We start from the raw sequence: 25,583 nt of genomic DNA on the forward strand, positions 1-25,583 counted from the left end.
CCCCGCCGCCGCCGAAGATGCTCGGCCCCGCGGCCCGCTGCGGGGGCGGGATGCGCCGGGCCGGCGCCTGCTGCCCGCCGGGCCCTCGGACTTGTACAGCGTCCACCCTTCTCTCCGGATTTTGGATCCAGTAACTTTACAAACAGATCAAAGAGCCCGACGCCCCAGCCGGAGACGGCGCCCTGGTCCGGGGAGCTGGGGCCACCCCAGAGACGATGCGCCCAAGTGGCCAGGGACTCTCTGCCTCCCAGCCACAAGCCCCCACTCCCCGCAGTGGGCCTTCCCATCCCGCCAAAACTACAGAGTCCGGGTGGGGGTCCCTGTCCAGACCGTCAGATGAATTGGTGGCATCATCAGTGGAATTTCCCCCTAGGAAGGGGCCATTGTACCCTGGGTCTAGTTCTTACGGGAAAACAAACAAACAAATTAAACTCAACAGGGAAGTTTTCCTTTTCTGGATTTGTATATCTTTGTTAATGTTCTTTTGTTGTCTCTTTCGCTGTTCTTCCCTCCTTTGTTGTCTCAATTCTCTTCCTTTGTTTTGCTTTCCTGGGGAGGCGGGGAGGCTGCGTTAGGGATTGGAAGTCACCATAATCTCTGTTACCATTTCCCTAAATTTTAGGATATGGAGCAGCCAGTGCATCAGACTCCAGGTGCTGAATTCTCCCTTCTGTGTGGTGACCGGGGGACACAGGGGCGTGGAGGAGAAGGCTCCTGGGAAGAATTAGGTGGAGAGTCTCCAATAAAGGGTCCATTAAAGTAATTTTTAAAACGTCCCAAACCAATGAACTCAAAGTTGACTGAGAGAACTTGAAATGCCTGAGAGGTTAATATGTCCCTTCTTTCTGTTTCTCTTTTTGACTTTCACTGTGATTGGGTTTGGTGTGGTCTTTGGTGAAAGTGATCTCTGAAGAGGAGAGAAGAGAGAGGAGCGCAGAAGGCACTGACTATCCCAGGGCTGGTTTAAGGAGCAGAGAGGGTCAATGCAAGCTTCCTGGACAGTGGCCTTGGCTCGCTGTTCATGGGGTGGGGGATGGGGCCACCCTGCTGGTCTGGGGCATCCTTTGTTACCTGCACCTCTTTTTAACAAAATTCAGTAGCTGCCTATGAAGCCAGAGCTATCCTGGATTGGGTGACTTCTTGCTGCTAGATGGGAGACCTGGGTACAAGCGCGCACGTGTGTGTGTGTGTGTGTGTGTGTGTGTGTGTGTGTGTGTGTGCGCGCTTATTATATAAAAAGACCATAAGTAATCAAGAATTTGCCAGGTTCCTGGGAGAGAGGTAGGGTCTTGTGGCCAGGGCATAGGCCTGGGAACTAGGAACTCTTGAGTTCTTACCGACGCACGGGCAGTAGCCCCCTTGTGTGACTTCACATGAAGCATCTCACTTCTCTTCCGTCCGCACACTCAGAGTTACTGATGCTTTGCAGGCTGTCAGATGCCTGCAAAGTGCTTCTCTGCTTGTGAGATGCTTTTGGGGTCCACAGCTTCTTCTGACGGGAGGGGCAGCCTTCCCAGCAGCCACTTGACCTTTGCTTGGCTTCTCCAATTGGGAGTTTCACACACAGAGTTTTCATTTTCTGATGGAAAACAAATTCTATGCAATTTCTGTTTGTCGGCTTAGAAAAATCCAGAGGGAGAGAGAGCTAAATAGCGACGATGATCACCTCCCTCACCGTCAACACCTTGAATCAAAATTGTCCTCCCGTTGTTTCTGTTCTGAATGTACTAACATAAAGACACCTTTGGAAGACGACGAGCTTAATTCCATGTTTTTGCCATCGACGTTAGGTTGACATCTTCTTTGTGCCAGGACAGTTGGTTAGAGCAGCCATCTTGGGGGTACCCTGAGGAGTCAAATAAAGGATACCGGTTTTGTACTAGGCTGACCTCTTCTCTCACATGAATTTGAGTCCTTTTACTTTTTCCTTTTAACTCATCAAATGTCAGCAAGCTCTGCAGACACGAGTCTTTTTTCAAACAACCTTGCTCGCTTAAACCACTTGAAGAAACGTGGATTTGGCGGGAAGGGCACCTGGAGGCCGACAGACTGCAGACCAAAATGGTGCCACGCTGCCCTCAACTCCAGCCCTTGCTTCTGACAATGTGGTCCCTACTGTCAGATCACATGTGGAGCGGGAAGGGTTTTTTTTTTTTTTTAAAGACAAATAAAACTCATTTTTATGAGCAGGACATCTTGATCAATAATAAACTTTTTTTCATGGATTAGTGAAGTAAATGTCCCCATGAATCATTTATAAAGTCTGTTTCTTTCATGGAATAAAGATAAGACTGACAGCGCTAGGAAGTATCTATCAGCTGCAGAAACCATTGTTGCACCTCGCTCAAGCTGCTGAGTGAATTTGCAACCAGCTAGTTCTCTTCCTGGGTTCGTCTCCACTTTTTATCTGTTGGTTGTTGGCGTTCTTTTCCATTCTGTATTTTCTATCTGACTCTGTATACTGTATAAAGCTGTTTTTTCTTGTCTGTTTATCTTTCTTCAACTGGAATATTTACAATAAAACAGAAAGAAACCCTGAAATGTTAGTGATGGATGAAAGCTGTCTGGGTTTCGAAAGAGTGGTTTGGTGTGTCTAAAATCCAGGTACTCTGAAAGCAAATAAAAATATAAACCCACATTTTGTCTTCCCCTCCACCTGCCCTTCTCTCTTGCGGTCTCTCCAGTTCCCACCCGCTTCGGCTCTTTGTTCAGACCCCAGAAAAATCTAGGTGGCTTCTTTCAGTTTGTAGTCCTGGAGACAGAGTCAATCCCCACCTCCCACCCTCAAACGGATACACATGTTAATGAAGTTCAGGATTCATAGGGTTTTGTCTTCCTAAATGCACTTTCACAGAATAGTCATCTATTGATACCTAGGGTAACTCTAGTCAGATATCACCCCAGATTCCACTGGGAGCTTGAAGATTACATCAATTAAAATATAATACTTTGCTTTATTTCTTTTAATTGCCTTGCAGGGCCCCAACGGTCACAAGATCTCTACCTCAGAACCCAGGTGGGGTGTAAGTTGAGTACGTAGATGGCCAAAAATCTTTTGGCTTCCTCTAATCCAATGCTCATATGAGAATATTCATCCTGGGAACTTGCCAACCGGCCCTCTTATTGGTTAGGTGAGACCGAAATATCAAGATAACCAATCCGCCTGGGGCTGCTCTGTGAAAGTTTATTAGTTTGGAATTCCAAGGAGTTTAATTTTCTTTGGGAATCCAAGGGGGATTTCCCATGGTGCAGAAGGCCAGAAAGGGCCGGGGCATTTCAGACTCGGCAGGTTGGTGGTTTGAGTGAAGCTTGAGAGAACCGTTTGTAACCCTCCCTCCAGTGGGGTGTGCGCAGCAGTCTGGACACGATAAGGGGGATTTGGTTCCCTGATGGGTAGGCGACTCTCTGGAGGTAATAACAAAGAGGCCTGTTGGGAAAATTCAGAGAAGGAATCCTTTCATAAAGATTTCACTTAAAGCTAGTGCTTCCTATGGGGTCTCTCAAAGAGAAAAATTAAGCCTTTAGTTGCTTTGAGTTGTTCGCTTGTCTTTCTGTGAAAGGTGGCTTCTCCCCACAACCCCACAGGCAAATCCTCCAACATTAGCCAAACAGAGTGTCCTCAGGGGCTGACAACCTGGGGATCCTACCGCATGCCTCAAAGATTGGTGATGACGTGCCTTTAGAGAACTCCTCTCATAGAAAACATATTTGTTGTTGCTGTTTACTCGCTGAGTCTTGTCCAACTCTTTTGCAACCCCATGGACTGTAGCCCACCAGGCTCCTCTGTCCATGAAATTCTCCAGGCAAGAACACTGGAGTGGGTAGCCATTTCCTTCCCCAGGGGATCTTCCCAACCCAGGGCTTGGCCCAAGACTCCTGCATTGAAAGGCGGATTCTTTACCGTCTGAGCCACCAGGGAAGCTAGAAAAAATATAGACCCACTCTATCTATCTGTCTCTCACAACAGGTGTTGATTGCAGAGGAAAATGTGTCTAAGTTTTAAAACTGAGGAGGTCAACAACCCTACTGTAATTTAAGGGCAACCTGGAAAGAGCAGTTCTGTCACTATCAACAGAATGTTATCCTTCAAATTCTATTAATTTCATACTAATTTCCAAATCTGAATGAAAAAATATTAATGTTACCGTAAGAACTAGCACGAAGATCAAGAAAGAAAAACGTTTGTGAAGGGAGTAGAATGGAAAACAAACTCTCTGATCAGAAATGGCAGAAAAGTGGATGACCTAAGAAGAGACATAAAGAGGTTGAGTGTAGGGACTTTCCTGGCAGTTCAGTGGTTAAGACTGCCTTCCAATGCAGGGGGTGAGGGTTTGATTGCTGGTCAGGGAGCTAAGATCCCATGTAATGTGCAGCCAAAAAGCATAAAAGAGAAGAAATATTACAGCAAATTCAATAATGACTTTTTTAAAAAAGGAGTTGAGCATATAATCTGCTTATATATTAAGTGAGACCATGCATGTAAATATTTTAGTGGTCAGGATTGAAGGAAATGAGTCAGAGAACCAATGCATTGTAACTGAGTTGTATCTGGGGAATTGAACTTATTTACAAAGGTAAATATATAGAGTCTTACTGCAAATATGTAGAGTCTGTATTATAGAGGATGGAGGTCAGACCCATAAGCGCAATGCTCCTCCTGCCAGAAAATTAGCTAAAGAATCCTGCTCACCCTTCAGAGTCCCTTGTACCCAATCCAGTGTTCTCTCTTGACTATGGCAGAAAAGTCAGAGGGGAACAGGGACCAAGAGGCCTCTCATCCTGCTGGGAATTTTTCTTAGATTCGTGAGTGACCTTGAGAGGGTGTTTCTTCGGTCTACAGCCCCACATTAGAGTCTGTGTCTGTCTTCTGTCTGAGAAGACAACAGTTCCCTGTAAGAAACAGTGACGATAAAGCGCAAAATATTCAAGTGCTGGAGCGTGTGATTTGGAATCAAATCATGTAGACATTCCGAGAGGCTGAGGATTCCAGGTAATTGAGATCGGCGTAGTGGAGGAAGCAGGACTGTTTGTGACTTGGGGTTGTTCATAGTTTATTTATTTTGGACATCTAGAAAAACAAGAGTTCACTTTTTCTGGGAATGAAATATGGTTAATTCATGTTGATGGATTCAGCGCCGTTCTGATAAGACATAGCTTGTTGAGGCAGTTGTTTTGTTTCGTCCACAGCGTTCTTTTTCCCAGGATTCCGGCTCACCTATTATGCTTCTTCCTATTTGCTGCCAGTCCTGTTTAGAAATTTTCACCACTAGCTCGTTCCTGGGCTTCTTTATGTTGTATTAGTGGGATTAGCTATGGAGACAAGCAGCCTAGACCTACAGAATACAGAAAGTCTAACTGTGAAACAAGCAATGAGATGATCTGAAGTGGATTATGAGCTCTTTTTAAAAAAAGATTAAATACTTTTTAAATTGGACGGAAGGAGGGTGAAATACAGAACTGAAAGTGTGGAACCAATGTAAAAACTAATACAGAACCAAGCCCAAATCTCTGATGTACAGGAACATTCAGAATGATTTTCTTTTCAGTCCATTGAACCATCCAGGTAGCCGAAGCCCATGGAGGCTGCATGGAAAATTATTCTACTTGGATTGTTCTGATTAGATTCTTAGTAGATTATCCATGAAAAATAACAGAATGTAGCTTCCAATTCTACATCATCTGTAATCCTATAGCTCCAAGTGGGCCTAGAGAAACATGCTAAATCACCAAAACCAGGTGACATGTGACAGTCACAAGCAGGATAACACACACACACACACACAGAGGATAGCATTACTGGAGATGTTCATACCCACACACTCAAATGTGGCAACAGTACTTAAAGGTAGCTTAAAGAGAATCTGATGGAAAATACTTCTGCACAGAGAGACTTAAATTTATTTCTCTGTGCTTCTCTTGCCCCTGTTTATTCAAGCTAAGCTGGTGTGTGTGTGTGAGTTTAGCACAGACTGGGAGATTCCCATCAGGGCTCTTATGTCTATTTTGAAAGAGAGAAGACAGTTTCCACGATCACTTCAGGGTTTGTCGGTGTTTCTAGACAACATTCCTGGGTTTAATCTTCTGGCTTTTAGTGGCTTAGTTCTCCCTGAGCAATCTTGGATGTAATTTATTTCTAAACCAACATATATGTAGATGCATGAAGTGAAAGGTGCTTTTTCCCTATTCCCAGTTGAGGGGTAAGATGCCTGAGCTAACTTCTTAAAACCTCTTCGCCCTCCACCCCCATCAGATGCAAAACAGAACTCCTCCAGCATGAATAACCGACCAGGCAAAACGTTCTGGTGATAGTGTAATGGAACATAGTTCGTGAGAACAAGAGCAGCACAGGTTGACATTCCTCTGCTCGACACTTGTCAATCACTTTGTCCATTGTAGGCAGGAAACAATTTTCAGAAAGGTCACACGATGAAACTGTTAAAATGTAAGTGGTTAAGTTGACTAGTGAGCTATAGAAATATGAAGCAACGTTTTCATTTAGCTAGTCTATTTTCTGTCACAAATAAAACAACAAATTTGCTGAGGCTGCCATGATTTCTAGAGGATGAAGTTCCTCATTGATTCAGCCCCTGCTGATCTTTCAACCTTCTCCTGACACTTTTCTCACCTTCCCTCCATCCCACCCTGCAGTCAAACCACACTGCTTTCTACTCTCTGTATACCCTCTCCACCCCATGCTTTTCTTCTCCTCTGACTTTACTTTGGCAGTTCCCAGCTCTTGCCTTCTCTTTCAACTCTCCACTGTCAAAGTCTCCCTGTATATGTGAGTCACCAATAGCTCAGATGGTAAAGAATCTGCCTGCAATGCAGGAGATCCGGGTTTGATCCCTGAGTCAGGAAGATCCCCTGGAGAAGGGAATAGCAACCCACTCCAGTATTCTAGAGAATGGAAAAGAATATGAAAAAAGATATATGTATATGTATATATATATATATATATATATATATATATAACTGAATCTCTCTGCTGTACAGAAAAATTAACACAATATTATAAATTTTAACTTATTCTTAAATTTAAAATATTAATTTACTAAAGAATAGTAGTGGATTTTCAATGTTGTGTTAATTTCTTCTGCATAGTAAAGTGACTGAGTTATACATATACGCATATATGCATATATTCTTTTTCAGTATGTTTTGTCACAGGATATTGAATATAGTTCCCTGTGTTATAAAGCAGGACTTTGTTGTTGTTCTATCCTATATAAAATAGTTTGCATCTGCTGACCCCTAATTCCCAATCCATCTCCCCTCGCCCCCTCCCTCTTGGCAACCACGAGTCTGCACTCTGTGTCTGTGAGTCTGTTTTTGTTTCATAGATAGGCCGATTTGTATGGTATCTTAGGTTTCACATATAATGATATCATATTCGTATTTGTCTTTCTTTGTATTTATCTTTTCATCTTTTTAGAGCAAATCATCAAGGGGAATTTCTTTCAGTTTTACTGGTGAGTAAGGAGGAAACTGAACTGGTTTTGATTATTTTGGTAAAGTGAAAGTGAAAGTCACTCAGTCGTGTCTGATTGTTTACGACCCCTTGGACTTCTCTAGGCCGGAATACTGGAGCCGGTAGCCTTTCCCTTCTCCAGGGGATCTTCCCAACCCAGGGATCAAACCCAGGTCTCCCACATTGCAGGCGGAATCTTTACTAGCTGAGTCACAAGGGAAGCCCAAGAATGCTGGAATGGGTAGCTTATCCCTTCTCCAGCGGGTCTTCCCAACCCAGGATCTCCTGCATTGCAGGCGGATTCTTTACCAACTGAGCTATCAGGGAAGCCCCTTGCCTTTCCCCTGAGCAAGCACTGCCTTGATGGACTTATATTGAAATGGAGAGCCCATGAGTCAAATTTTGATCATTTTATTTTGGAGCAGAAATCACTTTTTGTACGTGTCTTTCTCTTTCTGACTTGTTTTGCTTAGTAGGATAATCCCTAGATTCATCCAAGTTGCTGCAAATGGAAACCTGCCTGTATTTAAGAACCAGCTCAAATATCATTTCCCTGTGACATCGTCAATGATCCCCATCCCCAAGGCAGTAATAATCTCTCCTTCTCCTGAACATTCCCAATCTTTCTTACCCTGATCACTTCCTGAGCTGTGCTATGCTTAGTTGCTCAGTCATGTCTGACTCTTTGTGACCCCATGGACTGCAGCCCGCCAAGCTCATCTGTCCATGGGGATTCTTTACTGGAGTGGGTTGCCATGCCCTCCTCCAGGGGTTCTTCCCAATCCAGGGATCGAACCCAGGTGTCCTGCATTGCTGGCATATTCTTTATTGTCTGAGCCACCAGGGAAGCCCTATCACTTCCTACACTGAATCATATATGCTTACTCCCACCTACCAGAGTAAGTAAGGCCCTTAACGTACAGAGAAAATGCCTTTTCCATCTTTAATTCATTCACAGTGCATAGGATTCTTTGCACATATTTGGTTCCCATGAATGAATGCATGAATGAATGAGGCAAATTCAGCTGAGAGCAAATGTACATAAAAATGCTGAAGGTTTGAAACCAAGTAGCAGAAATACATTCCTGATTTAAAGCAACTGTGCACAAAGCAACTTAAAATTTTACACCAGGCAAAAATATTACTTTGTTTATTTAACTGGATGTGAACCTGACGGGGACAGCAGGTTGATAATGTTCATTGGCTGGTGGAGAGTTGGTTCCAGTTGGGAGGTACAAGAGGATGTTTTCTTCCAGTTGTTTACATGCCTTCTAAACAGGTGATAAGAATTCAGCCTCTTGACTCCCACACCAGCTTTGGAAAAAATCAATCATCTTTCTCCCTTCTCTCCTCATTATTTTCAAAAAGTGATTTCTGCTCCAAAATAAAATTATCAAAACATGGCTCATGGGCTCTCCATTTCAACATAAGCCCATCAAGGTAGTACTTGCTCAGGAAAAAATACAATCATCTTTATCAAAATAATCAAAACCAAATTCAGTTTCCTCCTTACTCACCAGCAAAGCTGAAAGAAATTCCTCTTGGTGATTTGCTTTTTAAATGTGAAAACATCGTAATTGTTTAAAAGTTAACAAAGTAGAGCTCTAGTATGTAGACTGATTACCATTCTGGGAAGTCTGTCCAGTTTTGATGAGCTGAGAAAAATGCTATTATTTTCCTAAAATAGTTCTAGATCAAAGAAGTTCGTGTTTAGATCAAAGAGGTAGAAAAGGAGCAGAGAGAAAGAACCAGCTCTTCTCCAGTATCTGCTACATACCGAATACACTACAAGCATTTGTTTATTTAATCCTCGTGACAGCCCTTCTGAATTAAATATTACTATTTTCAGGAGAGAAAAATGTCGGGATTTGGAAATTAAATAACATACCCAAAATTCCACAGCTGGTAAAAGACAAAGCTTTTAGTGAAAGGCAAATACTCAAATCCAGTCCTGTCTATGTGCTTTACCAGTGTCTCTCCCATTACATCCTATCACCTGATCCCATCTGCAGGGTTTTCCTCCAGGAAGAATAGAACTTACAGACAGGGTTCTGCATATGCTTGCTTTTTATTAGCTAGGATTCTTGCTTTTTTGTTGTTGAAGCAGACAAATCACTCTAAGTCTACAACTTTGTTCACCACTAGTATTTTGCGTTCGTTTTTGAAACAACCCGCTTCAATACTGAGACATCATCAGAGATGCTCAATATATTACTTTAGAGATGGAATCCCAGTAGAAGGAGAGTTTTTATTAGGTTGTCTGGTGATATTTCTTATGATTAACAACAATGAAGTTTGATGGCTTTAATACGGCATGCATCAATGAACCAGAATTGTCATTTAGTTGATGCAAACATCCAGCTGCTCTGTTTTTGATTACAGAGAGAGTCCTGTTCAGTGATCAGAGATAACAATGTAAATAAGGAAAATTATGCATAAAGCCCTGTGGATCTAGAAGTTTGCCCCCTAGACTTGTAACTCTGGAAGGACTCTCATTCAGTAATCAGGTATTCCATATTAGTTCATACCCTACGATTAAAATGATACCCAAGCCTCTGTGACCAAAGAAGTGACTCTGACCATTCAAACCAACAAAACTTTATTAAGTGTTATGTTTGCCCTGATGGAAGGGAGCGAGGTTTGTGGGTGCTGTTGAGGGATGTGAAGATGGATGAGCTCGTGTGGACTTTTTATCCTTTGTAACCCCTAGAACTAATTGTATATGTTGCTGAGATACAGGATACAGATCAGTGAAAGAACTTGTAAACAAATGCTGAGTTCCCCGTCATCGTGAGTATGCAGAGTTGATGGTATCAGAATCATCTTCATGGATTAACAATATGGTTGTATTCTATGATGTCAGACTAGATGATGTGCTATAATGATCCCTTATAAGAGAGGGAGATGATCATAATAGTAATATTCTATCTTTTATTGAGTACTTAATAATCACCAGATAGTATGCTCTGTGTTTTGTAGATGCTATTTTTATATTCATGACAGGGAGTTATTATTTTCCTCCTGCTACAGATGAGGAAACTAGTTTACTTGGCCAGCAGCAATTTAGAAGTCAATTGTGGAACTAGGATTTGAACACAGCTGCCCTGCTCTAGAGTCTTACTATTTTTAGCAAAGTCTTTTTCATTTCAACCTTGAGATCCTATGATTGTCAGGCATGGGGTCTGCCTTCAAAGTGTCACTTAAAAGAGGAGACAAATGTACACAGCTATAATGCAAGGGGGGATAATATAGAACACAAAATATTATGATCTTGTTGAAGAAATAGGACACAGAGTTACCAATTAATAAGAGATTTATTTAAGGATGAAAAATGTGATTACAAAAGACATAATAAGGAATTATTTCATCAACAAGCCTTATATGTAGCAAGAATTTATTATTATATAGTCCAAAAAGTTCTTTTGACATCTCTTGTGTGTACATTTCTGTCTAGATACTGAAGGATTCAAGAACAAGGCATTTAAAGCTGAAGGAACTCATTTTCTGGGCTGCTCATTTGACCCTGAATCTTAATTTGATTTTGTGACATTTCTGTTACTGTTTTTCAACCAAATTTATACTTTTAAGGTTGAGTATTTTATGATTAATAAAGTAGTACACATGCATTACAGAAAAATCGGAAAATCCAAAAAGTATAAGAAAAAACTACCCCAAATGTCAATAACTAAAGGTCTTCATTTTTAAAATTTTGTCTTCTAGTCATTTTTATGTCTTTGAATCATTATGATTTTAATATATGCTATTACATTATTACCTAACTTTCTCTCCATATACACTGAGCTTATCCAACAAGATTCTGAACTAGTAGAAGGCAGAAATTAGGTATCACACTTTCCTGGAGTCCTTGGACTACATACAAGTAAGTTTGCACTGTTCTGTCAACATAGTAAGTGCTACAATCATGAATGGATTGATTACCAATCAATCAATGAATGAACACAAGATATAAAACAAAATTCTCCACCTTTGAGGAATTGACAGTCCATATTAAAGTTCTAATTGCACAAAGCATTTTACCCTAAGACTTGCATGCATGCCTGCTAAGTTACGTCAGTTGTGCCTGACTCTTAGGGACCCTATGGGCCTTACCTCTCCAGGGTCATCTGTCCATGAGATTATCCAGGCAAGAATACTTGAATACAGAATGGGTTGCTGTGCCCTCCTCCAGGAGATCTTCCTGACCCAGAGATTAAACCTGCATCTCTTATGTCTCCTGCACTGCAGGCAGGTTCTTTACCACTAGCGCCCCCTGCGAAACCAACATATGGCTAAATACTAAATGAGTCATTGCAGGATACTTTTTAGAAAACAGTGATACATGGTGAGGATAGATGGCCTGGGACACACGTGTGGGGTTATAACTAGGGTGGAAGAAGCTGAACTTAATTTTTTTGACCATCCAATAGGCTCCCTATAGACATGGGTTGTTCTGTCTCTAGCCGGTTCCCATTATTCTACTCGGTATCAAGTGGCCTCTCCACTGACAGTCTCAGAGGACCTGCTATATTCTATACAAGCAAAAGAAACCAAAGCCCCTCTCCCTGCACAAGGGAAAGTACCTAGCTAGTGTTTCCTCTCAGCTCTGGGATAAGGAGGGAATTCTAGGCTACACAGCCTCCTGATGGATAGCTTTCTCCAGTGGTAAACTTACGAGAAAGGAGTTTTAAAACTCTTTTTTAGAGTTCTTTCTCTCCTTTAAGTGAAAGACTGCTCAGGGGGAAGTGCTGAAACCATACTCTCTCCTGCCTAGTTATCTGATGATTGTGGTCCCGGAGCTCCCATTATACAACTTGTGCTGAAGTGTATTGGAGCTGAGTGCCTCGGCTACAATGGGCAGCATGTGAGAGGGACACTTTGAGGACGTGGGGGCTTCTCAGATGGCCTGAATTCAATGAACAGTTTGCAGCAAATCAATAGGGGCATAGCAATCAGGTGGATGTAAGTAGAGCTGGATTTGAAGGATTTTCACGTAATCAGTTTGGAGAATTACCCTGGGTATAAAGAGATGTATATCAAGCTGCATTTGGTGTGCTTCAGCTCAGGTTGTGGCAGCTGGTCTGACAGGCTGCCTGCCCCTTCCACAGTTCTGTTAATTCCAGATGAAATGAAAATACCCTCCTTAGTAGTCATTAAGGTTCCAATTTTATTTCTCATTATTAAACCATGAAGTTGGCAAAAACATTTAAATTAAGCAAAATGAAGAGATTTATGAGCAAATTGGAGTCAAGGTGAAACATTGAAGCTTAATCTCAAAAGATTAAGACAGGCACAATAACCAGCCTATTAGAAAAAAAAAAAAAAAAGCAAATCTCAGAGTAAACAGGAGGAAATGTTCTTTCTTATTTTTTCCCAAAGAACTAACCCTTTAAAATTGAGGTTTTTAGATGATGACTTCATGCTTGGTAATACCCACCTGATTTGAGAAATGTTGGAATAAGATTTAAATGGTATTTTAGTCTCTGTGTAAAACTAGAAAGGTATGTCACATTGATGGCCCCAAGCAGCTGACAGTCTCCTGCGGAGGCAGAGTGCTGTGATGAGAGCAACATGAATTATTTCAGATCCCCCTTGCCCTGAAGACAGAACCCTGCTCGGTGGCCGGCGTGAGGGTCAGAGATTAAACTTGTTTGATCTTCAGTTTCTCCACTGAGACTGTCAGTAAGGAGCTGTTGTGCCAGAAGGAAGATGTTTCCAGCCAGCTGAGTGTCCCATGGGTAAGCACAGGGCTGAGACCCCACTAGAATTCCTTATTGGAGGCTTCCTTCTTCCTTGAGAATGCCATAGCAGGGGCAGCCTTGAAAGGGGATGACAGACATGAGAGGTTCCATAGGCGGCCACCTAAGCAGGCCACCAACCATTGAAAGCATTTTAATTTAATACCAAAGAGCATCACGGATAATCATAATCCCATCTTATTGATCCTAAACCTCTTTCAGCAGTAAGGAGATTCAGTTACTGTAAGGCCAGTAAGGGCAATGACTGTTCCCTGGGGACTTTGACAGCAAAATCCATTCACTTCAAAGCTGAACACCAAGGCTTTTCTGGAAGGTAAGTGGTATGACCTGGATGTTAGTGTTGATTACTGGGAGATTCCAACTGTCCCCTCAGACTGCGTGTCCCCCATAAACCTGTTCTCATACCTGACATAGTCAATAGAATGGCTTCTGTGGGTTCAGCAGGTATGACATCGAGTTAATCATTATAAGTCAATGACACCATAGCAGAAGCAAGGTCTGGGAAAGGTCAACTTTTATGAAGGTTATAGAGGTTCCTGCCTCCAAGGATTCTGGGGTTTCTGGGGGTGCTGGGTCTATGGGAAAGCTGGTCCCAGAGACGGAGGCGTGGGGGTGGGGCGGGGCAGGAGAGCAAGGAAACTAATGTCTCTTTAGTTTTAATTGTGTCCCAGGCATGACACTAGGTACTCTCAAATAAATTATATTTAATCCTCACAGCAACCCTCTCAGGTAGTCTTTTTCACCCTCATTTTAGAGCTAAAGAGTTGGAGGCTCAGGGAATTGAAGTAATTTGCACAAGTTCACCAACCTTTCCCAGTACGGATGTGAAAAAAAAGAGCTGGCCGGCCTCAAAGATCATGTTTTCTGTGTGACATCATGCCAAGTCCCTGGAAGTTAAGAACTAGGAGCCTTATTGTACAACTGGGTCAGCCAGGAGTCACCCGTCCCAGAAGCCTATGTGGGAAACTCTAAGTGGGAAAAACACCCAATCTCCTTTAATAAAAATGCATTGTTGTTCAGTCGCTAAGTCGCGTCCAACTCTTTGCAACCCCATGGGCTGCAGCAAGCCAGACCCCTTTTTCCTCCACTATCTCCCAGAGTTTGCTCAAATTCATGTCCGTTGAGTTGGTGGTGCTATCTAACCATCTCATCCTTTGTCGACCCTTTTCCTTTTGCCTTCAATCTTTCCCAGCATCAGAATCTTTTCTAATGAGTCAGCTCTTTGCATCAAGTGGCAAAAGTATTGGAGCTTTAGCTTTAGCATCAGTCCTTCCAATGAATATTCAGGGTTGATTTCCTTTTAGGACTGACTAGTTTGATCTCTTTGCAGTCCAGGGGACTCTCAAGAGTCTTCTCCAGCACCACAGTTTGAAATCTTCAGTTCTTCAGTGCTCAGCCTTCTTTATCGTCCAGCCCTCATCTGTACATGACTACTGGAAAAACCATAGCTTTGACTATACTGACCTTTGTTGTCAAAGTGATACCTCTGCTTTTTAATATTTAATACACTGTCTGCATGTGTGCATGCTAAGTTGCTTCAATCATGTCCGACTCTGTGAGACCCTATGGGCTGTAGCCCTCCAGGCTCCTCTTGTCCATGGGATTCTCCAGGCAAGAATACTGGAGAGGGTTCCCATGTCCTTCTCCAAAGACACTATCTATGTTTCCCATAGCTTTCCTTTCAAGCAGCAAGCGTCTTTTAACTTGAAATGGAGGGAAAATCTCTACTTGAGAATGGGAGACTAGACTGACTGGACCTGATCTCTGCCCTCTCAAGATTCACCTTCACCTTGGGAGTTTTATCACACATCATTCTTGCTGCCACCTTTGTCTCTGGGGCCAATCTGATCTTTCACAAAAGGACTCAAGTGGACTTAGGACACTTAATTTGCTGTGGCAGCACTGCAGCGAGGCTAAAATGATGACACAGGACAGCCAAAGGCTCAGAGATAAGGAAAATAAACATGGATTAGAGGCAGCAATTAATCAGACTCAGGAGCTGTGGCTGCTTTCCAGAGCATGGTCCATTCTCATAGGTGACTTTGCAGTCACCGCCCTACTCAGCTCCCAGCCTGAGTTCAGGTGGCAGAGGCCAAATCCTCCACCCCACCCTCTCCCACTCCAAGCATCTAGAATGTCTTTCTTTAAAAAACTTATTTTTTAATATTTATTTTATTTATTACTTATTTATTTGGCTGCAAGAAGGATCTTTGATCTTTGTTGCGGCATGCGGGATCTAGTTCCCTGACCAGGGACCCAGGCCCCCTGCATTGGGAGTGTTGAGTCTTAGCCACTGAACCAGCAGGGAAGTCCCTGGAACATCTTAAAGCACGTTTAAGGAAGTTTAGGCCACAGTCTAAAGCTAAGCTTCAAATTTCAAAGAAACTACTTGCCCTGTGCAGATGAGCACCCGCCTTGACTTATTTATTGGTAGCTGCAAATTCTTAACCCAATGTGAACAGAAAAAGGTAAAAAGGTAAGTATTATAGGAAACGGAGAACTTTTTACAATTTGTCAAAATATGAACACCAGTGACATTTTTATTTTAAATACAACTGCTCAAAGCATTAGCAGCAATCTCCTTAACCACAGTTATAGAATACAATGAATAAATTCTTCTCATGCATCATTCACTACATCTAGAGCAAGGCTATGTTTTCACAGAGCTACCAAGTCAGCTACTTTGCAAACACCAGAAGATCTTCAAAACAACACTAAAATAATATTTCGCACCTACCAAGGAAGCTAAATAAACAAATAAAAATTTGATAATGTTAAGAGCTGGTGAGGATGTTTGCTCAAGAGAAGTCTCAGCTGCTGGTCGGAGTGTAAACTGGAAAGAAAAATTGACAACATCCAATAAAGGTAAAGATGAGGAATATTCTATGAATCAATTGCAGATCTTGGTACATACTCTAGAAAAATTCTTGCAGATGTTCACAAGCAGACATGAAGAAGAATATTCACTGCAGCAGTTTATAACAGCAAAACACACAGATTACTTAAAAAAAATCTTGGGACAAAATTTAAATGTCCACCAATAAATGGATGGACTTTTAAAGTTATGATTTAATTGGCACAATGGAAGAGTTCACGGTTGTAAAAGTGAATAAGGTGCCTCTACATATGAATAAGTCTTTACCATATAATATTGAGTGAAAACCTCCGTATCTCAGGGGGTTTTCCCTCATATGCCATCTCTCAAGTTTAACCATTGACCACAAAAACCACGCATTCATTCTTTAAAGTAATATTCTTAATTATATAGATGCAGCCTCTGTTAGATATTTTGGGAGACTGAACTATTGATCTAAGGCCAACAAGGATACTTTTTCTTAAGATCTCATGGTCTGAGTGCATCTGTAACATAAATGGAGGGCTTCTTGTAGCGGTGCTGGCATAGTCTTGGCGTGTACTGATGAAACAAAACATATGCAAGCACGAAAGCAAAACCAGAAAACAACTCCCTACTACAAATGCATGAAAGGAAGGGTAACTTTGTTAAAGAAATGCAGATAAGTGGTTTTTAATGAGAATGTGTTAGTAGAAATCAAGACTGTCCAAGAACAACTCAGGTTGCACTATTGTTACCAACAAAGTAAAAGGATTCGGAAATGCTTCTCTTTCTTTCTCTCTCTTCTGGAGTATTAAACCTATTCAAAAGATCAACAGAGTGATTTCTGTTTTCGAATAATTTTTAGTCCTATGTGCCATTGGAACGAAGGCACACAACATGGAAAGGGTTTACAAGATATCGGTGGTGTTGGTTGTGGGGAGGGTGGTGACCTAATTAATCATAGAAATATAGAGGTTGTATGAGGAGATGGAAAGTCAGAACTGGAGTCAGATTCTGTCTGTACCACTTATGAGCTGCTGGTGCTTCAGGCAATTCATTTAATGGTTATAATCTCCAAAGTCTCTTTTCTAAAAACTTTTAAATTTTGTGTTGGGGTATAGCCAACTAACTATGTTGTGATAATTTCAGGTGAACAGTGAAGAGACTCAGCCATATATATATACATATCCATTCTCTCCTAAAACCCCTCCCACCCAGGCTGCCACATAACTTTGAGCAGAGTTCCCCGTGCTGCACAGTAGATCTGTGTTGGTTATCCATTTTAAATGTAGCAGCGTGTTCCTGTTCATCCCAAACTCCCTAACTTCAATGTCTTTTTGATAAAATAAAATGTCTTGCAGTATTGCTGGGAGGATTACAGAGATAAAACAAGTGAAGTACATATATATGTGTGCGTGCTCAGTTGCTCAGTTGTGTCTGACTCTTTGTGATCCTATGGACTGTAGCCTGCCAGACTCCTCTGTCCATGGGATTTCCCAGGACAGTGGGTTGCCATTTCCTACTGGAGTGGGTTGCTATTTCCTACTCCAGAGGATCTTTCCGACCTAGAGATCAATGATCTCCTGCATCTCCTATATTGGCAGGCGGATTCTTTCCCACTGTGCCAACCTGGGAAGCCCCAAAGTGTGTATATAGATGTATGTATATATATGTGTGAGTGTATATGTGTGTGTTGTGCTTAGTTGCTTAGTTGTGTCCAACTCTTTGTGACACCGTGGACTATAGCCCACCAGGCTCCTCTGTCCATGTGGGTTCTCCAGGCAAGAATATGGGAGTGGGTTGCCATGCCCTCCTCCAGGAGATCTTCCCAACCCAGGGATCAAACCCAGGTCTCCCACACTGCAGGCAGATTCTTCACCTACTGAGCCACAAGGGAAGCCCATATATAGAGAGAAAACTCAGTAAGTGATAAAGGCCCAAGAAATGGAAGAGCTTGTGATGATGATGGTGACGATGTTGATGAGGACAAGGACACTTTCCCAAGCTGCCGCTGTGCACTATCAACTACAGCCTCCTGGTATTATATGCTGGTGGGAAAGGTATAGGAGACTTCAAGCTGAATAAAACAACTCTGTAAAGCTTTTACTGGCAAAACCTAACTTCTTGCACATAGACGATAACTAGCCAGTCTATTTTAATAATAAAAGCTTTTTTTGGTTTCAATTTCTGGTTGCCCTTTGTTGATCAGCAGAGAACTGATTATACAGTCTATACTGGGCCCATAAAGAATTATTCTTAAAGAATCACCCTTTAGCAAGATGCTATTAGCTGTGATGGAGGGTCTTTATGAGAAACAGCCCAGTGAATGTCACTAACTCTATTGTAAAGAATGTTTGTGAGTCTGATGTTCACTGTATCACATAGTATCCATTTTACCAGACCTCTAGGGAAAGAGCCCTGTCTGATCTTGGTGCCAAAAACAGCTTAAAAAATCCTTTGGGTACTTGATTTTATCCTTCTGATGCTGTGAACAGACAAAGTTCATTTCCTTTTTTGAATGAATATCTGGGAGGCTCAGTCTGAGACCAAACAGTAGCTGTGCATCATCACTGTGTACATTATTTAAACCTCACCTTGGAGTCACCTTTTTTTACCCTTGTTTTCTTCTTCTCTTTTCACCCTGCTTTTATTTTATTTTTTTGGTTGTAGCATGCAAACTCTTAGTAGGATCTAGTTATCCAACCAGGGATCAAACCCATGTCCCTTGCGTTGGGAACACAGAGTCTTAGCCACTGAACTGCCAGGGAAGTCCTTTGCTCTTGCTTTTACCTGGAAGAACACTCATACATACCTGTACTGTGCTGTACGTGACTGACTCTTTGAGATCCCATGGACTGTAGCCCACCAGGCTCCTCTGTTCACGGGTCTCTCCAGGCAAGAATTCTGGAGTGGGTTGCTATGTACTCCTCCAGGGGATCTTCCCAGTTCAAGGATCAAATCCGGGTCTCCTGCATTGCAGGCAGATTCTTTATCAGCTGAGCTACCAGGCAAGCCCTCATACATAGATACATCTATCTATCTATCTATTTAAATACTTACATATACATATATATATATATAAATACTTACATCTATGCAATACAGTGCTCCATACTAATCTATAAAGGAAATTATGCCAAATGTCATTACTCTGGGTGGTCCAAGGGTTGATTGTATTAAGTAGACTATTCTAACGTTTTGTTTTTCGCACAGAAACATCATCTACACTGGTTGAAATGCAGCTCTCTAAAAGGCAGTTAAATTATTAACTCCCATCTAGATCCTAAATGAATGTTTTTCCCAATACATCGTTTATAATATATTGTTGCCCCTCAGGAGTTGAGGTATTAAAGTGCTTTTTGAGACATGCTGGGAAAACTCTGGAAAATAACTTGCTAAAAGAAAACCAGTTCAGGAAAGCAATTTGATGTTCCATTTTCCTGCTGGGATACTATCTGGGATGGGATGGTAGCGTTTATGTGTAAGCAAAAATCTGTTCCATATGTTGAGAGAAAGACAAAAGCAGTGGCAATCTGCGATGCTGGGCAGTGGCACTCAGCAGACAATTTATGAGGCAGAGAGTCAGGGACCTGCACTTGGCAATCACCGTCATCTTTATGCATGAAGGATCACCATCACATTTTCCACCTTTCTTTTGCTCTCTGATGTGTCTGTCTTTTAAAAAATTATATATATTAAGCCTTGCCATAAGTTCAAAGGTACACCTTAACTTACTCAAATCACAAGTCTTGTCTCTGACTGAGAAGAGTGCTGATAATTCAGCATTATTACCAAAAGTGAGGTGATGGAACTCGAATGAACCATGCTGAAGCCCCTCTTTTAGGAAAAGCACATTGAGGCTTCCCTCCTCCAGGACTGTTTTGCTTCTTGGTAATTCTGTCGAGATGTGCTTTTTTCAATTTTTTTTTCTGGGTCAAATCCCGGTGAGGTGCTGTGGAGATGGGTGTAACTTCATGAGGGAAAAGCATTAATTTTTTACCTGAGAGAAAGCTGAGGAGGGACTTCCCTGGTGGTCCAGTGGCTAAGACTTGGCACTCCCAATGTAGGGGGCCTGGATTCAATTCCTGGTCAGGGGTCTAGAGGCCACGTGCTGCAACACAGCGATCCTGCACACAGCAACTAAGACCCGGCGCAGCCAAACAAATAAACACATAAAAATAAGCAGTTTTTTAAAAAGAGAAAAAAAGTTGAGGAAAGGTCTCTTCTCTCACGCCTTCATTTTCCTCAAAATGTTGAATTGCATTTTTTTTTCCTTTGTAAATTGAAGAATTAATGAAGAGAAGGACAGAGTGTCATCTGGTGAAGGAGAGGTCCATGGACAAGTTTCGTAGGAACAGCATCAGCTGCCGTAACACACAGAAATCTCCATTCTTCCCTGACAAAGCTGAAACGTATGGCTTGTGCCTTATCTCCCCCAGGACACAGTGTCCTGATAAGGGGTGACAGCCCAATGGTTAAGATGTAGGCTTTGGGGTCAGACTCTGGATTGAAATCCCAACTTGAGCACTTTTATTGTGTGATGCTCAACAAATGCCTCCACTTAATTTCACTAAGCCTCGTTTTTCTCAACTATATGATGAGAATAATAATGAGTACCTACCTCATAGAATTGCTGTAGGATTAAGTGAGACAATCTTTATGAAGCATTGAGCACAGAACCTGAATATTAAGCACCAAACGATATCAGCTGTTATGTATACGATCAAAATCATTTTAAGGTTGGTTGACTCACAAACTTTTACTTATGAAATTCCTTTTTTTAAAAATAAGAAAATACTCTTTGCTCTCCAAGCAAGATGGCTGAAGAGTCTGGGCTGCAGCTCTCTCCCTTGACTGCTCCTGAAGCTGAAGGCCCTAAGGAGGTCTCCCCAGAAACAGCCACCCCAGAGCCCCCTTCTTCAGCTACAGTCTCTCTGGGAACAGAGGAACCTTTCGGTGACACCAAGAAAAATATTAACATCCTGCTAGAGGCTGTGGGAGACATTCCTATAACGAAAACAAAGAAGTGGGCTGTAGAGCGAACCCGAACCATCCAAGGACTCATTGACTTCATCAAAAAGTTCCTGAAACTTGTGGCTTCAGAACAGTTAGTATGAAACCAATGGTGGTCATTTCCCTACGGAAATTCACAGAGCATTTGTCTCTCCGTACCCAAGGTGGGGGAGGGGATTGATTCCAGGACCATCTCCTGTAGATGCTCAGGTTCCTTATATAAAATGGCATATTTGCATATAATCTGTGCATATTCTCCCATATACTTTAAATTCCTTTTAGATCCCTTATGATACTTTGCTGCTGCTGCTGCTGCTAAGTCGCTTCAGTCGTGTCCGACTCTGTGCGACCCCATAGACGGCAGCCCACCAGGCTCCCCCGTCCCTGGGATTCTCCAGGCAAGAATACTGGAGTGGGTTGCCATTTCCTTCTCCAATGCATGAAAGTGAAAAGTCAAAGTGAAGTCGCTCAGTCGTGTCCAACTCTTAGCGACTCCATGGACTGCAGCCCACCAGGCTCCTCCACCCATGGGACTTGCCAGGCAAGAGTACTTTGCTGCTGCTAAGTTGCTTCAGTTGTGTCTGACTCTGTACAACCCCATAGATGGCAGCCCACCAGGCTCCCCCGTCTCTGAGATTCTCCAGGCAAGAACACTGGAGTGGGTTGCCATTTCCTTTTCCAATGCATGAAAGTGAAAGCAAAGTCCCTCAGTCATGTCCGACTCTTCCCGACCCCATGGACTGCAGCCCACCAGGCTCCTCCATCCATGGGATTTTCCAGGCAAGAGTACTGGAGTGGGGTGCCATCGCCTTCTCTGCAAGAAATACTTTAGGATATGCAAATAGTTGCCAGTACCCAACAAATTAAAGTTTTGCTTTTTGGAACTTTTTTTTTAATATCCTTCATGCTCCCACATAATAGGATCATGGGATAATTAAGAATTAGTATTTTTAATTTTTTAATTGGAAGATAATTGCTTTACAATGTTGTGTTAGTTTCTGCCACACAACATGAATCAACTGTAAGTATATATACGTCCCCTCCCTCTTGAACTCCCTGGCCCCCATCCATTCCACCTCTCGAGGTCATCACAAAGCTGAGCTTCCTGTGCTATGCAACAATGTCCCGCTAGCTCTATATTTTATACAGAATTAGTATTTTTAAAATTTCACATATTTACACATTTTTAAAAAGTAGTATGTGTATATTTGAGAACTGTTGTTTATTCAGTGAGGGTTTGGGGTACACAGGGATTTGCAGACCCCTCTTAAATAACTCCCTGGGACCCATGGAGTCTGAATCTGTACCCAAGGAAACATGGTCTCCCTGTGGTCCTCTCTTTCGGGGAACAATTGGGTTCAGTGACACGTTATAAGCTATTTCATGACAAAGGGCTCTGAGGCCAAATATGTTTGGAACATGCTTCATGAAATGGCTAAACTCTTTTATGTACTGCAGAACTTTTTGGACCATTTATAATATGAAGAGGTATAGTGGTTCTCCAAGAGGGTAATAGAAGATGCTGTTTTTCCCAGATATTTTTTAACAAAAAGCTGTGTGTGTGTGTGTGTGTATGTGTGTGTGTGAAAGCACCTGCAGCAACTTGGGCACATGGGGGCTTGCAAACTCACCTTTACAAGACTGTCTTTCACTGGCAAGGTCCCCATCTCATATGTGCTCACTGGCTTATAAAATGTCTCTGCTGCTTCAGTACTACCCCTAACCTCCATGCTACATACCTCAGTGCTGCTTTTTAAGATGCTTCAGTCCTTTAAATAGTCTCCCCAAGGCATTGATTGCCTAGCTCTCTGAGTTTGCAAAGCCTTCTATGAAAAAAGTTGGGGGAAGTTCCCAAGGTGTGAACTCTAGGGATTTGATATCTATCCTGTGAGAGCATCCTTCCCCCACACCACAATATACTGACTCAGAATGATCTCAGCACCTTGACTCTTATCTAACCCCCAGGGCAAATTTCCTTCCTATGCCAGAAGCTGGGGAGATCTTTTCCCCACTTCTTTCTAGGTTGCTATAATTCCAGTGTCTTCTTATAAGAACATGAACTTCTCATTCTATAAGACTCCCAGCAACCTGTTCCAGAATTTCCTAACTGGACAAATAGACACCTTTTCTCTATTCATTGTTTGTTAAACAGGCAATTAAATTAAAAAGGCTGTTGAATTTGTAAGCCTAGGGGCTCAGAGAAATCTGGGCTGGTAATGTAGAATTCATCAGCTTGGGGACTTCCCTGGTGGGCCAGAGGTTAGGACTTTGCCTTCCAATGTGGGGGGTACAGGTTTGATCCCTGGTCAGGGAGCTAAAATCCTAAATGAACTCATGGCCAAAAAATCAAAACATAAAACAGAACCAATATTGTAACAAATTCAAGACTTCAAAAATGAAGACATTAAAAAAGTCTTCAAAAACAATTTTTTTAAAATAAAGACTTCATCAGTGTGAAGATGTTATTTAAACAAGTGCAATAGATGACATGACATAGGGCAAGACTAGAGAAAGAAAGGAAAGACGAGGCCTTGGATAAACCCTAAGAAGTTCTAACATTGGGAGGTAAGGTAGAGGAGGATAAACTAGTCAAGGAGACTAAGAAGGAGCAGCAGGTGTGAAAGAGGAAAACTAAATGATGCCCCAGAGGCCAAAAAAGAGGGAGCGGTTAAGCGAAGCAAATGCTACCATGAATTTAAAATGAAAACAGAAGTACTAGAAGTACTCATTGGTGACCCTCACAAGAATGGTTTCAGTGGAGAGTGGTGGAAAAAGAACCGAGACTGGAGTAAACCAAAGAGTGAATATTAAGAGAGACAAGAGACAGCATGTATAACAACTAGTTTAAGGATGTTTTGCTGAGATGGGCAGAGAAATAGAGCAGTAGGAGGAGAGGCATAGAGTGTAAAGTCAAGAAGACGGGAAATACTAGAGTGCATTCCTGTTGTGATGGGGAGGACCCAGGAGACAAGAGATTTGTGAAGCATATAAAAAAGGAGGAAACCAAAGAGTGGGAGACCTTGAATGGATGAGGGCAGAAGAAACCCAGAACACAGAGGGAGGGTTGGCCTTTGGTAGGCAGAGGGGCAGGGTGTCCATTTTAGCAGAAGAAATGGGGACAGGTGCAGGCTGACTTTTAGGGAAAGGTATAGGAAGGCAATGGCACCCCACTCCAGTACTCTTGCCTGGAAAATCCCATGGATGGAGGAGCCTGGTGGGCTGCAGTCCATGGGGTCGCTGAGGGTCAGACACGACTGAGTGACTTCACTTTGACTTTTCACTTTCATGCATTGGAGAAGGAAATGGCACCCCACTCCAGTGTTCTTGCCTGGAGAATCCCAGGGATGGGGGAGCCTGGTGGGCTGCAGTCTATGGGGTTGCATAGAGCCGGACACGACTGAAGCAACTTAGCAGCAGCAGCAGCATAGGAAGACAAGCGAGTTCACACCAACGGTGTTTATTACTTGTCTTAATGAAGTTTGAAGTGAAGTCATCTGCTCAGCAGGAGGGAAGACAAAGGGGTATAGGGAGTTTGAACAGAGAGAAAGGAATCTTAAGGAGTGGGCAATCAGAAAAACTCACCAAGATGAGTGAGCAATATTGAGTGCCTGTTAAAAGTCAGAAGTAAAGTCAGCTCAGGTATGTGAATTTCTCTAGCAGTACTCACCTTCTCTAGAAGGTTCATCCTTGAGTTTGCCAGACAAGAAGGACAGAGGAAAAAGAGAGACACTGAAGTTAGGGATATTGCAAGGGAGTGCGTGTAACGGTGGACCACGGAGTCCAAACTGTACAGCACCCACCACAATGGCTGGGGCCCAAGGGACAGTAATGAACAAAGAGAAAGCAAACATCTCTCCTGACAGGACTTCCACAGTTCATTTATGGTTCCTTAACAAAGTTACAAGGTGTAAGTTTGTGAATGGAGACAATATCTCCACAGAAACTGAGGTTCTGTAAATTCTTGAGTCTTATCCAGTCACAGCCATCTAAGCAATTGCTCACGTTCTTTTCCCCATTATGGTATTTGATGTAGTTATATACCAAATATATATACATCAAGTCCCCTACATACAAATAAGTTCCATTCTAACAGCACATTCGTTGAGTCCAAAAAAAGTAAGTCTAGGAACCCAGATAACACAATTGGCTAGTACTGTACTATAATAGGTTTATAATACTTTTCACATAAATAATATATGAAAACAAACACAAAAAATAAGAAAACATTTTTAATCTTACAGGACAGCACTTTGAAAAGTACTAGCGCCAGTCACATCATCACTGCTTTTACTGATTGCTTCTGGACCTTCTGGCCTAGAAATAAAGATACTGAACTACAGTCCTCTATACAGTTCTGTACTGTAAAATACACAAAAGCACAGCCGCTTGTAGATGACCCATGTACCTAACAATGTACACCAGACACATGAACCTACTTGTGTGACTCGACATGAGAATGCATGTTCACAAGTTTAAAAGTTTGTAACTTGAAGGTTTATATGTAGGAGAC

General features: G+C 42.2%; 1 pseudogene; it reads left to right on the forward strand.

The window, feature by feature from the left end:
- Positions 1-20,877: 20,877 nt before the first annotated feature.
- Positions 20,878-21,177, forward strand: LOC138092097 (ubiquitin-like protein ATG12 pseudogene; annotated as a pseudogene).
- The last annotated feature ends 4,406 nt before the right edge of the window (positions 21,178-25,583 follow it).

Source organism: Capricornis sumatraensis, chromosome 16 (genome assembly GCF_032405125.1).
Source record: "Capricornis sumatraensis isolate serow.1 chromosome 16, serow.2, whole genome shotgun sequence".
Taxonomy (NCBI): domain Eukaryota; kingdom Metazoa; phylum Chordata; class Mammalia; order Artiodactyla; family Bovidae; genus Capricornis; species Capricornis sumatraensis.